At 44.2% G+C, this 16,628-nt stretch overlaps 1 protein-coding gene across 5 annotated transcripts in view; it reads right to left on the bottom strand.

Moving 5' to 3' along the window:
- Positions 1–16,628, bottom strand: part of MECOM (MDS1 and EVI1 complex locus) — a 550,526-nt gene that overhangs the window by 533,576 nt on the left and 322 nt on the right. The gene's annotated exons all lie outside the window — the stretch shown is intronic.

Raw genomic sequence — 16,628 nt, 5'->3', positions numbered from 1 at the left:
AGATAGGGCTTAAAATGCAGCCAAGCATTTTCCTCTTAGGAAAGTTATTACTGATTGTCAAGTCTACATAATGAGAGGTGATGATGTGTTCAGGTGAATCGAGTGGCTGTGTTCCACACAGCCTGGTGGCAGTCTACAAGTCCCAGCCAATGCCACCAATTCACTTGGAAGGTTTCCAAAGATGCAGCTCATTGTATTAGGTATCAGAGTATTCCCTTTCTTAAGGGTAAAGCCTTGGTGACAGAGATTACTATCACTCAAGGGCAGGAAGAGAGATGTGATACACAGATCATGAAGTCCTTTGAAAGCCCTAGATACATAATGCTTTTTACCTTGACATTTCCCATCCTCTTCAGATCCATATACCCAGTATTTTTACCCCAGAGAAACAAAGATACAATGCTGCTTCATGGTCAAACAACATTATCAATGGGTGCTTACATCACTATCATCTTAAGTATTTAGGCAAACGGGGACTTGGCTCAGGATTTCAAACTGCACCCAGCAGTAATGATTTTGGATGCACTGATTTCTGTGCTAAGTCTAGTGGCTGGAACATTGGCTTGGACACATATACCCAGCACAGCGAGATGGTTGGCAAAGAGAATTAGAAGAAAGGGCAGTGCTTTTTATTCTTATTTCTGTTTTATGAACAACAAAATCACATGTTGGCCAGAGACACAAGCCACTTCTCTGAGTTCATGTCAATTTTTGAGTAGCACTATCTGCTACGAGCTAAAAACTGAGCCTAAGTGTAAGATGTACTTTTGAAACCACATCAGTTTCTATCTGGGCATTTCAATCAGATCTTTGCTCTCGGACAGATCTGTAAGTGGCAAGGAGTTGGAGGAAACTCTTTGAGGTCCTCAAAAAAAAAGTTCAAAAAGAATCTTTAAACTGTGAAGGAAGAGTTTTCTCTAACAGCACAAGAGTGAAAATACACTAAAATTGGTAACCATGGAAAGAATAATTTTCCCTTATGTGCAGACCCAAGGCTATGGGGCATTCACCCCAAATATGCCCTGCAGCCTACTGTCATTGCAATCAGCATGGCCCTAAACACAGACCAACGTGATACGTGGACCTTCGGGGAAACATTTCATTGCCCTTGTAATACACAAATTTCCTTTAAACTAGGCATTTGAAGGTTCTAAAGATAAATGCTTTAATAGACCTTAAAACGTATTAAACACATGCAGTTTAACCCCCAAATCTGAAATGTACATTTTCTCCTGATGTTAGAGGCATACACATTAAAGAATTTTTTGCAAGAATAGATATGAAATGAGGGTATGTGCACCATCCAGACCATTGTGATTCAGTGGAATAAAGCGGTTTCCCTTGGCACGTATCCCCCTGTACTGAAACCATCTATTCATAGGTCTGTCTCTCCCAATAGACCAGAAGTTCCTCAAGGGCAGGACACATATGTTATTTCTCTTTGTATACTCAGTGCCCCCACACAGTGTATGAATGTATATTCATAAATATTTGCTTAAATGGACTAAATTATGAGTCCAGAAACCTAATCTGCTCTTCGGATGCTGCCACCAACCTAGTGTTTACAGATCAAACACAAAACTCCGCCTCCCTCCATATACAAACACCTTTGTGCTGGTTTCCAGATTGTGAAGACAGCTCCAGGTACTTGTAGCATCCATAACTGCATTTGACAAAATGAAATAAAATAGAATAGACACCCTAGCTGCTCTGCCCTCGTAGAGAATGAGACAAGCTGCATATGCCTGTCATTCTCTAAATTTCCATGTGCCACACTTCAAACACCTAATAATCATTCTCCTCATTTAGCTCTCTGCCCAGAGACGTCTTCTCTGCCTACTCTTCTAAAATAAGACCTGTATGTAATCCCTAGCAAGTTACTTTGCTTTACTTCTTCATACCAAAAGTCAACATCTGGAAGTACATGACAGTATACATTTATTTCCCCCAGAATGGACTCTCCATGTGGGCAAGGGCCTTGTCTGAGTGTGTACAGCCACCTTCCTGTCACCTAGACTTATAGGCATTTGATAAATAGCTGTTGAATGAATTGATGGGTGCTAGTTATGGCAAGTATTTAGAAGGAGCCTGGTTTTATTTTCAAGAAGCTTGAGTTGAAAACCATATCAATATTAACACACAAGTAATTTAGTGGGGCAGGCAATGACCTCCACATCTGACAGGTATTAAGAGAAACGAAGTATAGTATTATTTTCAGATGGGAAGATCCCAAACACTTAGAAAGGCATTGCATCTTGGTGGGTGTGTGGCTTCACAATGTTAACAAAATATTCAAAGAGTCAATCACAGGATTCCATATTTCAAGCTCATGAAACCACTTTGTAGTAATTGATAACCAGCAACAAGAACATAGCAATCTTTGTCTTGCATAGAGAACTACGGTCATGGGTATATGTCAAATGCTGATGTTCAATATTTTCAAGAAAGTGAGTAATTCTAGGATTTTGTCCATCATACCTTATATATACTAGGCACTCAATAGCCATTTGTTGACTCAATTTGATTGATCTCAGTTAAAATATGCTTTGAAAATGTTAACAAGAGTAATGCCCCATGGAACAACCTTTATGCATTCACAAAAAAAAAATATGAATTTGGAACAAATACTGTACTCTAAGGAATCAAAATTGCAAAGTGAATTAATTCATAAGAAGATTTATATGACTAAATTTTAATTCCTTGAATGGTACCTTTTCAAATCCAATCTAAAATGTCTAGTATGTTTTTAATCTAATATAATCCAATGAGCTTTAATAAGCAAACTTGTTCCCAGTAGAGCCAAAACCCAGCCATTCCATTTTTGTAACCTTCTGTGTAAAGGAATGAGCTGAACTAATTTTTCCTGAATTTTTTATATTTAATCAACAACACCACTGCCAAAGAAAACCACTTTTCAGAAGCCTCTCTATCCTGGTTTATAACTTATAATCAAAAACTGGAATTTTGCATCTGATGGGCTTTAGTGTGTAACATTATACTGTCATATTTTTGATGCTATAGTTAAAAGTAAGAGATAGTTTCCATTATAAAAATTTTCCCATAGCCTGGTTACCCAGTGAAAAACATTTTCCTATAAAAATGATCTTTTCAATTCATAGGTTAGAAATTATTGTGGGTAATTTTTTTAAAGAATATCAAGAATTTTTTATTGGCTTTCTATAACCTTCTGTATTCATTAGTCACATCAGTGGTCTTTAAGGTATATAAACAAGATAAGGCAGTATGATAATAATGAACCATGCAAACAAAGAAATTACAATTTAAAAAAACTGGAAATTTGAACCCCTTATCCTTATCCAGTTAAAGCTATATGGATTAATTTCATCTACAGCCTATTCTGAGTATCAGGGAAAAAAATGGAAATTGGGGCATAAATATGAGGTTCAGAACAATCCAATAAGCTTGCAAATCACAGATCTATGACAGTGGGTCTTAAAAAATCTACCTCAGCTCTGGACTTCGACCCTTGGTCCCTCAGGGGTTCAGGATGCTTGGAAATCTGATCTGTCCCGACAGGGTGAGGCAACCTTCTATGACCTTCCCAAAGCCCCGCTGGGCCCAGGCCTCAGAGGCCAGCACACTTCACCCTGAACTGTGAGCTTCCTTTAATTGTATACTTCACTTTCATTTTCCCTTACAGTCCTGGTTTGGGGCACTTCTCTGTCTGTTCTGTTCTGTTCTGTTCTGTTCTGTTCTGTTCTGTTCTGAAAACTGGAAATGACCCAAATGTCATCCATAGGGGACAGGTTCAATAAGATGTGTGACATCCCAACAATGGAAGATCTGTCGCCTTTAAAAGAATGTTGTTAAATTGATACATACTGTTGGGAAAAAGGTCCAAGGTATATTACTAAGTTTTAAAAAAGAAAAATGTAAGTTCTTCTAAAAAGTTTTAAATCTATGCATCTGCCTGTACTAGTGGATGCGTGGGGGGGTGGGAGGAATTACAGGACATTACACCAAGTGATAAACAGCGGTCCTCTGCAGGCAGTATGTGACAAAAGAAGGAGGACCACAGGGGCACCTGGGTGGTTCAGTCAGTTAAGCATCCCACTTTGGCTCAGGTCATGATCTCCTGGTTCCTGAGCATCGGGCTCTGTCCTGGCAGCTCGGAGCCTGAAGCCTGCTTTAGATTCTGTGTCTCCCTCTCTCTCTGCCCTCTCCCACTTACACTCTGTCTCTCTCTCTCTCTCAAAAATAAATAAACATTAAAAAAGAGAGAACCACAAAGAATTTTCATTTTCTATGTGATATAGGCATGTAGTTCTGTAACTGTTAGAAGTCTGTATAAATTTTGTAATCGGAGGGGCACCTGGACTCAGTCTGTTGAGCATCCAACTTGGGCTCAAATCATAATGTCATGGTTTGTGGGTTTGAGCCCCACATCGGGCTCACTGCTGTCAGCGCAGAGCCCTCTTTGGATCCTCTGTCCCCCTCTCTCTCTGCTCCTCTCTCACTTATGTGCTCTCTCTCTCAGAAATAAGCCCTTTTTAGGGGTGCCTGGGTGGCTCAGTCAGTTAAGCCTCTGACTTCAGCTCAGGTCAGATCTCACGTTTGTGGGTTCGAACCCGGCGTCAGGCTCTGTGCTGACACCTAGCTCAGAGTCTGGACCCTGCTTCCGGTTCTGTGTCTCCTTCTCTCTCTGCCCCTCCCTCTCTCATGCTCTGTCTCTGTCTGTATCAAAAATAAATTTAAAAAAAAAATTTTTAAAGAGAAATAAGCATTTTTTTAAAAAGCTAAATTTTATAGTCAGGAAATAAAATATTTCTAAGATAATGAGAGAAGATTGATTAAGATGTTAGGACATTCTATAGTTAATGTACTAGAGTGAATCAAGTCTGAGCACCCTTGAATCTCTGCAATATCTATGATTGGAACTTAGAAGTCTATAAGCCATTGAAATCATATAAAAATCTTTATGCATATTTGCATTTTCTGGAGACAGTCTCCATACCTTTCATCAGGTTCTTGCAAGTGTCTTAGACTCAAAAGTAAGTCACGAACCATGATTCTAGCAGAAACCAAGATAGTTATTCCATCCCTCCATTCATTTTTATTATCATCTTATCATGAAACATTTTATTACGACTTCATTTCATGGTTCCTGCCAAAGGTAAAATCTATAATCAACACCAAAGTGTAAAATCCATGGTTCTTAGTCTCTGCTCCCACTTGACGAGTCTCTCAAATGTCTTAACAGTAATCCTAAGATCAGGATAAAAAGTCACACCTGGCTAGTCCAGGGGGAGAAAAACTCCTAAAAGGCACTGAAACCCTGTAATTGTTCAGGACTTGAGGACAGTTGTCCAAGGCACTAGTAGCCCTATTTTCTCTATAAAGATAAGGAATTTGTAAAATAGGGGGGGAAGTGGGGAGTGAAGTATGGGAATTCTGGAGGGAAGAAGGGGAGAAGAAGTCATAGTTGCATTTGAATTAAGGGAACCCCATTGGATGAGTGGGATTGATTTAATCAGCGACGCAAAACTCAGTGCAATATTCTTATCAGCCTTAAATTGTTCAAAAGAGCCTCCAATCATAAATGTACATTTAAAAATACAGGAAAAACACATGTTGCTTTGATCTATATTAATACTGCTTACACTAGAGTTACAATTTATGTAAAAACTTGGCTTCTAATGACTTGTAAAGGTGACTCCCCCAAATCCCTGGGAAATACACGAGTCCACAAAATGTTTCAGCATCTCTACCTTGACTCCCCTGACAGTCTCCAGAATCAGGTCCATTGCAGAGTTTCCATAAACCTTAAGATCAAGCGTAGATCAATAACAATTTGTAATTTAAGTAAGGAATCATAGGTTGTACCTGCACTGGCAAAATGAGGAGCATTATTGGTGAAAATTAGGAATAATACTCTACTTTCCAAATGTGCTTTCCAGGTGGTTTATCACTGTCAAAATAGGCCAATTGTGGATTTAGCTTGCAATTAAAGTGTCAGATATCCCAGAATTCTAGTGCTGACATTACCTGACCATGCAGGTTTTACAGGCAAAGAAATTGAAAGGGTTCACATAATCCACCAAAGCCCATCGCTAACCACCATCACCCAATTGTACTGATATCTGCCATACTCCAAGAAAGAAGTAGGCACAGTGCAAACCAGAAATGGACTCTCTATAATCTATATAATATATATGGGAGTTCTATAATTTAGCTAGAAAAATAAGACATATATAGATAGATAGATAGATAGATATTTATATAGAGAGAGTGAAGACAAGGATTTTATGATAAAATGCCAAAATGATGGTAGGTGAAAATAATCCCTTGCTATTGGAATGAAAAGACAGAGAAATCTATCTCTAGAAGTGATGAGGGTGAATCTCATGAAGAAGAGAGGGTTTAAACTAACTCTTAAAGAAGGAATTCAATTTTGAAGGTCAAAGTTCAGTCTGGTAGATTTACAGATGAAGGCAACACCGTGGCCAAAAGTTGGAAGGCAGAAACAAAAGGCTGGGATGGCAAGAGAGCGAGAGGAGCAGAGTGAGCCACAAGTTAAACTGAATGGACCGGCCTTGGATAGGGAGACAAATAAGCCTAGAAAGGTAATAAAATAATAATGAACAAGTGTTGAGCTCTTACTGTATTTCTGGCACTTTAAACACGTTAGTTTATCAAATCCTCATGTGAGGTACATACTTTTAGTTGCTTGCCTCCATTTTACCCATCTAGGAAATGGGGGAGTCAGGATTCCAACCCACGTCAATCTGAGTCAGAACCCAGGCTCAGAATCACCACATTCTTCTGACTCAAGGGTGGGAGACCCTGGTAGACCAGGCTAAGGAATTTATATTTCAGTGTATTGTGTAAAACTGGGAGCTAGGTTATCTGATAACCCACTGATACTGCCCAGAGGCATGGCTTATCACTACTCTAAAGACTCCTGTACAAGGGTTGCATGATCTGATGATTTTTTCCATCAATGTTAACAGATAGTAACAAGTATTTGTTGATCCATCCCTTGACTATAGGACTGATTTACATATTACAAAGTGCTCCGTCCATACTTTACTAGGAGAATCCACTGAATTGGTATTCCATCAACATACCTTGTGTTGTTAGTCCTTAGGACTTCATTTTACCTGTTATTCACCTACCACTTGTGCTAGAAATACAGCTCATGATAATAAACAGAACATGTGAGTTTACTTTCAAATGTTCCTTGAATGCATATAAACCATCCTGCAAGGAGAGCCACTCTTTTCAAATAATACAGTCACCCTTTAAGAACTAACTTCTTCATCTTCAGCTCGTGTCTTAAAAATCAGTTGGGTTCTTCAATGACACATGTGCAGGGTAGGCTATCTGGACCCTTGTAGGGGGCGGCAGTGAACTCTTCCTCTGCTCCATCCACGGAGCCAAATCGCTGCTTCTCCCGCTGTGGAAAACCACCGAGAACCATCTCCTAATGATTTACTGCCCAACCCCCGGCCCAAAAGTCAAAGAATTGGGTTGGGTGAGAAATAAGAAAGAATAGGGGCCAGTGGCTATGAGAGAGGGAGCAAGTGTTTCCATTTATTTTCTTAAGCCAATTAATGATAAAGCGGCATGGAGGGAAAGAAAGACACAACATGGCCGTGAAAAACTTTTTTCCAGATAAATGGCCAGATATCAGATTCTGTAATAAGTACTTCCACCTATCAAAACACACACACACACATGCATACACACACACACACGCACGCATACGCACACATTAACTTGGGTTGGAGAAGGAAGATAAAGATCTTAAAAATACAAGATAATGTTCAGGAAGCCTTGTGGATATTGTAAAATGTTGGAACTTCGAAGGACCCTTGGAAGTCATCTAATCCAGACACCGCAAACCCAGAGTCCATGAACTATACCTAGCAGACAGAGGTGTTGGGTTGGGCCTCCAGAATGTTGTTTGTTGCTGATTTTTTTCTTTAACTTTTTAAAGTCAACATTTTGAAGTAGGGAAAGTTTAAATACTAATCCAGATATGCGACTTCTCCTAAAAACCGTGAGACCCAGCAACACTGAGCCCCTTATCCAAGGGACAGCAGTGAGCTGGAGCTAAGTAGCAGCTGCCTCCTTTAGACAAGGCGTGAGCTCCTGGCTCGCCACAGTCCCTGCTACTCTCTCTTGTTCTGGAATACAAGGCTGGGAGCCAAATTTTTAAATAAAATAGGAGATGAATTAGTGCTTATACTCACCTTGCTTCATTCATTTATTGTGCCTGCCAATTTCTGTAGGCATTTGAGTTTAAAAGCTCTGCTCTAGTCCATTCTCCTCATTTAGAGAAGAGCAACTAGGTTAGGGTGGTAAAGTAACTTACAAAACTCATTCCATTAAAAATAAGATGTTCGTGGGGCACCTGGGCAGCTCAGTCAGTTAAGCATCTGACTTCAGCTCAGGTCATGATCTCACAGCTTGTGGGTTCAAGCCCTGCGTCAGGCTCTGTGCTGGCAGCTCGGAGCCTGAAGCCTGCTTCAGATTATGTGTCTCCCTCTCTCTCTCTGCCTCCCCTGCTCACACACACTCTCTCTCTCAAAAAATAAATAGTAAAAAAAAAAATTTTAAATAAATAAGATGTTCGTATATAGGGATTATAGTCTAATGACAACTGGAGAGTATGTACAACTAAATTTAGTCTGTGTGCATTCAATGCCAAAATCAGTGGATCAAGGTTAAAATTCCAATCACTTTATTTACACAGTGCCCTCCTCCCCAAAATACAAGATTCTCAGTTTTTGGAATAAATATACTGCCTATGTTGGCTTAGTATACAGTCTTAAAGTGCCCAAATTTATCTCCAGGGCATGTTTTATTGACAAGACATACAAAATGCTATCTATATACATGCAAATACTTCTAAAAATGAGACTTTATTTTAAAAAATAGAGGGGTGCCTGGGTGACTCAGTTGGTTGAGCATTTCACTTCAGCTCAGATCACGATCTCACAGTCCTTGAGTTTGAGCTCCACGTCAGGCTCTGTGCTGACAGCTCAGAGCTTGGAGCCTGCTTCAGATTCTGTGTCTCCCTCTCTCTATGCCCCTGCCCTGCTCACATTCTCTCTCGCTCGCTCGCTCTCTCTCTCTCAAAAACGAAATTAAAACATTAAATTTTTTTTAAAAATAGAGCAGAGGTAAATATGTCTAAAAAAAATTCCTCTTCAGAAAATTTAACTGATGTATTGGAAGGAAAATTACAAATTTGTTGAGTGATCACTTTTGCTTAGGTACTTTGCAAGTATCACCCCACTTAACCCTCCCAGGAGCCCAAGATAGGTGGGTATTCTTACTACCGCTTTACAAGGAAAGGTACATCCAGAGGCATTCAATAAGTTGAAGATGACCTGGCTTTTCGATCAGGCACCACACCCAGATTCAAGCTCTGATGAGCACGTTGACAGTGTGTTCCAGAAAGAAGGGAATGTGGCTGTCCATGCACACGGACAGATCTCACTGACATTTGTGTCCAAGCCAGTCCATCGCCAAAGCCTACCAAGTGCTATGTACAAGGACGTTCACACATACCATAATCTGAACAACTCTAACATACAAAACTAATTCCTTTAGGCAAGTTCTTGAACAAAGTTAAGAAAGCCTTGGTTTGTTCTGTTACATATAGTCAGTGACCCCTAGGCAGGTGTTTACTAATGGAACTAGCAAAATCTCTTTTCTAAATAAAACTTCTTCTTAGATATGTTATAAAAATTAGTAGTCAAGGATTTGGCTGAATATCCAAGCCAAAAGCATGTTTGTTAATGAATAAGAATAATAACTAAAATTAAAATAAAAAGTAATTCAAGAACAAGAGCTTTTGAAGAATCAGGAATTTGATTAAAAATTCACTTGCTTTTTTTCTATAATGAAACAGCCCCTTAACCACAAAACAGCTTTTATAATAATGCAGAAGAGTAGGGCTCCAAGTAAAACACTCCCCCTCCATTTTAATCATGGCTATTATTTTTGAAAATGAAAATGACTGAGGTCATTGTAATCTATTTTAGGGTTTGCACGAGTTGGTGGTATTTTTTTTCTTGGCTCTGAGCTCTCCATGTTCCCAACTAACTCTTCTGGGTTTTACTATGCACCCTTTCAAATCCAATTCTTTTTTAAAATGTTGTACTTTATACACATAAATTAGAGTGAATTCCACTTTCTTTCCTAACAACTCCAGATGGTGTCCACACTTTCAGGAGGAATAGAACTTGCCTTTTTTTTTTTTTAATAAAGCATGTACTTCCTAGAACAAGTATGTTCCTATCTGCATTAAAATGCAGTGGCTGTTCAAATGCTGAGAGATTAGTAAAAACATAGGATTCACGGAGTCCTTTTCAAAATCAAACTGAAATATGAGGAAAGCATTTGTGTATCTACCCTTTCCAACTTATAAAGACAGACACACATGAAGAAAAAATGCCCAGAAACAAAACAGCACCTGGGCAGAGTTCTACAACTACCAAAACCTAAGGACAGAGGGAGTCTACAGGAAGCCCTTAGGACACACCAGTGAGGCTGTCTGTCTCCAAACCCAGCAGACAAAATTATCAAATATCTAAAGACACTACAGTTACACATTCAGGCCTTCCTTTCGATGTGATTAATATGTCACTGACTTTCTTAGCTTTATTTTTTACTATAATTCGCTATGACGGCACACAGAACAACACAAAATCCATCTAAATAGTGCCTACCAGCCACAAGTGAGACACCATCCTTACAAAACATACATACCAGTGAAGGTCTGCCTATTAAAATGCCTTAAGCTCTGTTTGTTTGTTTATTTTTCAGAAAATCAACTTGGAAGCCCGATGTAATAAGATGCCGGAGCTTTTATGAAAGAGGTGAAATAATTTTAAACACAGACACACAATGAGTTTATTTATTTAGAAACTTGTTAAATAGAGTCTGGGAATTCAAATATTCAATGTTGACATTGTACAGAACTGGCCAGGAGCCAGAACCCAGTCTCCAGAGGGACCCATTGGACAAGGAATTCAGGCCTTTCTCTCCTCCCACTTGAGCTAAATAGGTAGAGGCCATTAGTTATACCCACAGCAATATCTGAACTGCACTCAAATAAGCTGCCCTCGCCAGGGCACTTCAAAGGAGGGCAAGTGTGTTTAGCTTTTTAGTGCTGAACTAGAGCGATATGTCACACTTTTGAAAGAGTTTTGTAAACAGTTTCTTCCTTATGTAGAAACACCTCTGAAGTTTCTTGTATGGCATGTAAGCAAGGGCAATTCACAAGGATTATACTTCTGTTCATTTGCTGGGGGAAAATATAGTATCAATCTGTGTGCAAACGGGGAATCTGGAGGTAGAGGAACGCTGCTTCTATCTGCCTTTCTCCCCCTCTCGTTTTCCGCCCCTCGCGTTTGTCTCCTTTTTATCCCCTTCCTCAAACTTGCTCTCACTACACAGCCAATTTCTTTGAATATTCTCTAGTAAAGTTGGAAGGCCAGAAGAGTGGGAAGGGGGAAATCTAATTTTAGAAAAAGGACCAGTGGCAAAGGGGTGGGGAGGGAACTAATGATTCATACTGGGCAGACCCCACAGACCTTTTGAGAAAGCAGTGGCTTCCAGCCAAGGAAGGGTTAACCACCACTCCAGAAAAATGTGCCTGGCATTATTATAGTGTGACTGTCTCCTCCGCCTCGTCTCTCCGCCCCCCTCCCCAGCCCCAGTTCTCCCCAGCCCCTCTCTACCTTACCCAGGAGAGTATGAAGGTGTGCCTGCCCATCCTCACTTGAGTGTTCCTTAACCTCAGACGTGCATGTGTGTGTGTGTGTGTGTGTGTGTGTGTGTGTGTGTGAGAGAGAGAGAGAGAGAGAGAGAGAGAGAGAGAGAAAGAGAGAGAGAAGTGTGCGCGTATGCATGTGTTGTGCACCATCGGAGCAAACCAAGCTCGAGGGAAGTAGAGCGCCAGGCACGCAGCACTTCTGAGGCTGGAGAGGGAAGAGTTCTGGCCTAAGCTTGGGAGGCAGGATCTGAGCTGATGGAGGCGGGAGGTGTGAGAGTCCTCCCTGGGTGAGCAGGGCCAGGCCCCAGGTTCCTCCCCAGCTCCGCCTCCCAGTCCTCAACGGAGCCCACTTCCACCGCCTTGTGACAATTGGGAGATGAGGGGCGGGAGGCTGCACCCAGCTCTCGGGACTGGGGCTCTTCGAGGGGCTGAGTGCCTCCGGAACAGGGCTGAGAGCCACTGGCCAGAAGGTGACAAGTCAAGTTTCTCCACTTCAGGGCCAGCTTCCAGCAGAGGCAAAACGGAGGAGGTGCAGGGAGAGAGGGGACCGCGCTAGACGTGCAGAGGACAAGTCAGCTGTCCTTCGCCCTCTTTTGCCCTCCGTGCCCTGGAGTCTCCATCCTTGTCCTTCCTACCCCAGGCCATGTCTGAAGCGATAACCGGCCCCGACTTACAAAAATGAAACAAAATAAACTCCCAAACGACAAGATGTTGTTCAAAGGGAAACGGCTTAAGAGTTAGTACCTTCCACTTTACATAAAAAAAGAAGAAAGCAAAAATTTCATAGAATGACGTGTTCATTTCTATTCGATAAGCGTCCTACGTGTTGAACGTCTGTCGGTAGAGGAGGCCCAGCCCCGGGTAGTAGGGAGAGGCCTCGGCTTAGAAAGCCCGAGAGCTGGGCTACCCCGCAAAGACGCGCTCACGCACACTTCCACACACACTCACGTGCACAGCGTCCCCCAGACCTGCGACTTCTCAGCCCCCACAAATAAAAACCTGAAAAAGGAGTCTTTCTCCCCAGCCTTCCTGCCTCAGCAGCTAATGAACCATACCCTTCCACAGTGTTTAGGATGGGGTGGCGAGGGGGATGAAAAGCGTTATTAACCTTCTCCTAAACATAGATTTTTTTTTTTTCGCGAAACACATCGAAATGCTGCAGGAAGACTGCGCTCCAAGTGCCAAATGCAATAAAGAAGTCCTAAGCCAGGATAATGGTCAAGTAATGGCAAATAAACCGCCTTCCTAGAAGGGGCCTCTGCCTCCATCGGGCGAGCATTTTTCCTCCTCAAAAGCAGTCTGAAATAAACAAGTAAAATATGGTTTTTAAACAGAGCTCTGCATTTCGATTTTTTTTTTTTTTTGAGAGGGCAGAGAAACACAAATAGGTGGGGTTAAAGGAGAGCAGGCTGGAACCTGGGCAGGTTTCTTTTGTTATCTTACCTATTGGGGGGCTAAGGTGAGGAGTTTAAGCACGTGAGGGAGGGTCGTCATCTACCTTACCTATTTAAGAGCCTCTTTTTAAACAGAGATCAAGTGTTCAAGTAACAAGTGCCCCCCTCTCCGGGGTCTTGCTAATCGCATCGCCTTCTGGGTCTTTATGAGACTTCTGGGGGGCTGGTAGCTAAGGGGGGTTACATGTTGCAACTCGTTCATTGCTGTGATTGAAACCCTGCTGGGTGTCACTGTAGGGAAGTGGGGTGGGGGGTTGCTTCAGCGTTTTGGCTCTAGACAAGCTGGGCAGACCCAACCTGACTTCTTTCCCATCTCCAGGAGAAAAAAAGTTACAACTGGCAATTCTGGCACCCCCCAGGTGCTATCCTAGCTGCCCAAAAAAAAAACCACTGGGAAGCCTCCCCGCGCTTGCCAGAGTTTGCTTGGCTTTTAGTTTTCTTTTCTTAAAGATGGGAATAAAAGCCAAGGGCTTTAGACAGTACAAATGTCAATCTTCTTGCTTTTCCCTTCTTTGTTTTTTTTTTAATTAAACGGTTTATTCCTCCCAAATGATTTGCAACGAATTTATCGTTTTCAACTATTGTGTCAAAAAAAAAAAAAAAGTCCTGTAAGTTGGAAAATGGGTTGTGCATTCATTCTGGGCTTAACTTCAGTGGGTACTTTCAGGGTCCATGGGATACTGTACTGTAGCCAAGACCAGGACAGGACTTGGCCACCAAAGAAATTTACAAAAGACAAAAAGAATAACAAGCAATCCAGAAAACTACTGTTCCTATCATTTGTTTCCATCGCGATGTTTACTTTGCATAAAAAAGCAAAAAAGTATGTTTTTTAAAGTAGGCTGGTCACACTGCCTCCTCCTAACCTAGAAAAAGAAAGAAACGGGTGCAGACAGGGCAGCAAAGTTTTCGTTGGACTGCCCGGCAAGGGGTCACTGACTATCTCTGCCACTAGCAAGGAAATTCACGCACTGCGGCGGGGGAAGGAAATAGCGCTTTAAAATTAAAAAAAAAAATCCCTAGTTTGATATGATTTCCTTTATTGCCCAGATTGTAACTGAAGAATTGCATAAAGCAGCGCTTCTGCCTGCCCTGGAAGGCTGCGCGGTGGCCACAGCTGGAGCAGCGCGAGCGGGAGCCCGAGGGTCAGCAAGGGAAGTTTGTAAGAGTTCCTATCTAGTTATCAGGCGGCGGCGGCGGCGGCGGCGGCGGCGTCATCCTTAGAGACCCAAGAGACAAAATGAATAGGTCTCCCACGGGATGAATGACAAGTCTCATCAGATCGAAAAGCGAGGTTCGGTTTCTGGATGTTGAGCCGGTTGTGCGTGCAGGCATGTGTTAGTAGGGCAGCGTATAGCTTGGCAATTAAAATAGTTGAAAAAGTTGCTCAAGAAAATTCGAAGGGTTTTGTGTTCTGCTTTCACTTCGGCGGACACCGGGCAATGAGGCGCAACGCATTCGGCATTCATTTCACAGTTTAGGCATGGTTGAAATAGGTTCTCCACGCCCCCCCCTCAAAACCGTTCTCGCCCCCCGCCCAACCCAACCCCCTCCAATCTCCCTGCCCCCCCCCTCTCTCTCTCTCTCTCTCACACACACACACACACACACACACACACACACTCCAAACCTTTAGCTGGAATTCAAGCCCCCAGGCCTCCAAGCATATGTACATTTAATTCCTCCACAGATGAAAATAAAGACATCGGCCTCATTTAAAAACGAACAGAAAAAAAAAAAAACAGGACTTCTACTGGCGCTCTTTGACAGTGTCGCAGCTAAGTGAAATGAACAATATCCAAAAAAGAAACTGATGTACTGATGACCCAAGAGTCCTGTATTTAGGTTGATTCCAGAGACCAGGGTGAAAGGAAACGTATTGGTAAGTGAAGGAGTGCTTGAGTGAGGACTGGACGAAGCACTGGAAAGGCGCCGACGATGACACCATCTCGCTGGGCTAGACCTTGGACTCCCACTGCCAAAGAAACCCAGCCCGCAGAGGTGCCGCTGCCTTAAGGCGCGGCTGCTGCGGGGCCCTGGGAGGTTGGATGTCGCGGGGGCGTACTTGCTTTTAATATGCGAGCGAGGAGAGGGCGGGGAGATTGGGGGTTTTCCTGGGGAGAAGCATCCTACCCACCCCCGTCTCCCTTTTCTCCGGTCCACAAGCAAAACAATTAGTTGTTTTCGGCGAGTGGGAGAGCGGCCTGTCCCCTCCCGAGGCTGCTCCGGCCTCCCGAGCTGACACCTCGGGGAAGAGGGCTTTGGACTGCTAGGGTTTGCTCCGGGTCTCAGAACCTCAGAGTCCCCGTCGACTTGCGGTTGAAGCTTTTGGACAAATCCACTCCTAACGCCTAGAGTCCCGATCGAAGCTGCCGCCTTTCCGGACAGTGTCGGCTCACAGGACAATTCCAGGCGAAGTCCCCTAACACTTCTGCGAGAAGAGTGGGGGATGGGGGCTCTGCCGCCCCTGCACTGAACCCAATCTCCCTGGTCCCGCGTGACCAAGGCCGCTCCACGCCGGGCAGGCAGGGGGCGCCGGGGAGGGTTAGTGACCCGAGACCCCGGCTGCATCCAGAAATAGAGCGAGAGGCTCTGCGGCGCGCTCTCAGCGGCCTGAGGTCCCGGCAGCCTGCCCCCTGGGGGTCACTCGGCGCCCGGCCAGCCGGGAACTCGCTAGCGGGAGCAGGCCCTTTCGGCCCCCCTCTCCTCGCCGGCTGTCGCCGCAGGCTGCGCTCCCGGCACTCCTCACCCTCCACGCGCTCGCGGGGCCTGGCCTCTCCTCACCTGCCGCCGGCTCCGCGGAGGCGGTAGCGCCGCACTGCCTGTGCCCCACCCCCACCCCCACCACACACACTGCGACTACAAGCCCTGCTCTGGTCACCCCGCTCCCCACCCCGGTCGGCCCGCCGCGCGGCGCACGCCGGAGAGCACCGCCGAGCGCACAGCGCCCACTACCGCAACCGCAGCTCGGCGCAGCCCGGCGCAGCCCGCCAGCCCGCGCAACTTCCAGCGGCCGCCTCGCAACTTTTCCTAACTCCACCACTGTTGCCCGCCGCAGCCGCCACAGTGGCTCCCTCCGAGCCTGCTACCCACCCCAAACCCCAGAAACAAACCGAGGCTCGAAAAAGCTCCCATCCCCAGACCGCCCCCCCATCCCCCGCTCCCCCTCCCATACCCGGGACTAGCTGGTTGGCCAGAGGCAACTCTCCTCCGCCTGGGGGGAAGGGGAGGGGAGGGGGAGACTCTCTGGTCTCCTCTCCCCCCCAACCCCACCCCACCCCTTCCCGCTCGCTCTCGCGCGCTCTTCTCCCTCCCACCCGGGTCTTGGCTGCCCCCACCCCCACCCCCACCCCGGGGTTGCCACAGCTGGTCGGTGCACGGGGCTAAGGGCTGCCCCGGCTCCTCAGGCGCCCAAACCAAGA

Source organism: Suricata suricatta, chromosome 5 (assembly GCF_006229205.1).
Source record: "Suricata suricatta isolate VVHF042 chromosome 5, meerkat_22Aug2017_6uvM2_HiC, whole genome shotgun sequence".
Lineage (NCBI taxonomy): Eukaryota > Metazoa > Chordata > Mammalia > Carnivora > Herpestidae > Suricata > Suricata suricatta.
Note: the sequence above shows the minus strand (reverse complement) of the source record. Positions and strands in the feature narration are given on the sequence as shown.